Below are 2,097 nucleotides of genomic sequence, written 5' to 3'. Positions count from 1 at the left end.
GGAATAGCTAACAATAATCATTTGCGTTGAAACCCCAGGCACCTTGATCCCCACTGCAAGCCAGCCTGGGAAAGCAGGACTGGAAGTCACCTTCTTAGTCACTGCCTTGGCGAGTTAGGAGATAGGGAGTGGCTTAGACCAGCTGGGAAGAGAGCTGTGGTGGGATCCTAGAATCCCCGAAGCCCGCCTCTCAGGCCCCATATGTAGACGTTCTCACTCAAGGTTCTCTTGAGATGTGGAAGTCATAAAAGGACACATCGCCACGAAGAGCTCGTTGCCATGGCTTTCCTCACGGTAGTTTGCCCTGTATTCCTTGGGGTTCACTTTTTCCTTTCTTTTATTCAGCTCGAATTTGCTCTGCTGGGCCAGTTTCTCTCTTACCTTTCACTTTTCATATAAACTTTGTTAACATTTTTGCTTGTCTTGTGCAGTTCTTTGAGACAAGAAACACCTGGAAATCAAGAGGGGAGCACCCAAAAACCCGGTAACAAGGGGCTCACCATGGGTGATAGGGTCCTGGACAGGGGTTTCCAGGTTCTTGTGCACAATGAACAAAGAATTGGACGTGGCACCCAACAGTAAGGCAAAAAGCAGCTAAGTTTGATGAAATTTAAAGGGTGAAGGTAAGCTCAGAGTGAGCGGGCTCACACCAGCAGAAAGGAAAATGGCACAAGGGCTGAAGGCCATAGGTTTAGGAATTTAAAATGGCGCGCCAAGTTTAGGGCGCCTCCCATTGAGTGTTCCAGAGCATGATGGACAAGATGATTGACAGGAGGCCGAGAGTCATGTCAGTCCTATCCACTGCGCATGTCCTTTCCACTAAGTCACTGTTATAATTGGATCTATGAGATGCAGCCCATAGTTATGAAACTTTAATGAGCTCCAAGGGAAGAAAGGTCACTGTGGATCATGATGGCAGGTCTAGTACATGCGTCCCGGTTTGGAATTTTGGAAATTTCCAGGGATCTTTATTATTTATATCTCTGCCTCTAGGTAGTGGGCCTTAGGACAAAGGTTGGTGGGGGAGGCATTGGCCCTGGGGTGTTGAGCAGGTTCCAATGAGTGTAGGTGAGTGGTCCCATGCCCCCTAATAGTACTACCCATATTAACAGGGGCTGGGATAGGTCTGTTGTTAAGTTTTATGAGCAGAAATACACAAAAGGATCCAACCTGGGGTCTCAGCTCGGCCCTGGCTCAAAGCAGGTGGGGACCTGGGGTGTTGGGCAGACCTCAAGGAAAAGACTAGGTGGCTGATCCGGAGCCCACCAGCTGGTGGGACTCTATCAGTCCTCCTGCCAGGCTCTTAGATGCCTCCTAATCAGGTCGGATTTAGTTAGCAAAGAGTGACGCCTATGAATACAGCGGGGAAAGATGAGGTCAAACAAAGCCAGAGGCTCTTCCCCTCATTGGTCTTCATTTCCTTTGGGGGGGGAGGGGTAAAAAAGAAAAAGGAAAAGAATTTATTCAAAGCCTGCTCCAAGGATTGGAAGCCTCATCACCCGAATCACAATCTCACGGTGTACAGGTGTGTTAGGGTCTTTTATAACAGAGAATAGTCGGGGAGGGAACTACAATGCGACAATAGACCTGTTCAGGCTTCTCTCAACACTTCCTGGACCAGACTTCTCCCTCCCTTCCCTGTGGAAATAAAATAAAACCTTGACCTCTTGGTGCCCGCATTGGAAAGGCATTTCCATCCATTTATCTGGGCTGAGGAGAGGTGAAAGTGGCTATTCATGCCCAAGGCCTGAGGAAGTTTGGAGAAGTCACTTGTCTCTATAGGAAAAAGATCTAACTTTTAAATTTCTATTTTACCCTGCCAGTTACAATCCCCACTCCTCCTCCCTGCTTTAGTGCAGCCTTTGATCTTGAGGGCCTCAGGGTGCCCCATCATCTGGCTGGCTTCTCGTGTTGGACTGGCACACAGACCGCAGCAAAGGTAGTCAGAGCATAAGCAAAGGGAAGCTAGGTGCTTCAGCCAACATTATCCAAGTCTGCACAGTCAGTAGGCGCAGAAGTTCCCTATGCTTGTCACTAACTCAGAAAGGGGCAAGGAGAGCAGCTACAGCTATTATCCTGACTAGAGTTACTCGGGAG

This window comes from Heterocephalus glaber, unplaced genomic scaffold, assembly GCF_053883595.1.
Source record: "Heterocephalus glaber isolate CG9 unplaced genomic scaffold, H.glaber_assembly_v1.0 deba00001504, whole genome shotgun sequence".
Classification (NCBI taxonomy): Eukaryota; Metazoa; Chordata; class Mammalia; order Rodentia; family Bathyergidae; genus Heterocephalus; species Heterocephalus glaber.
This window is presented reverse-complemented; position numbering follows the sequence as displayed.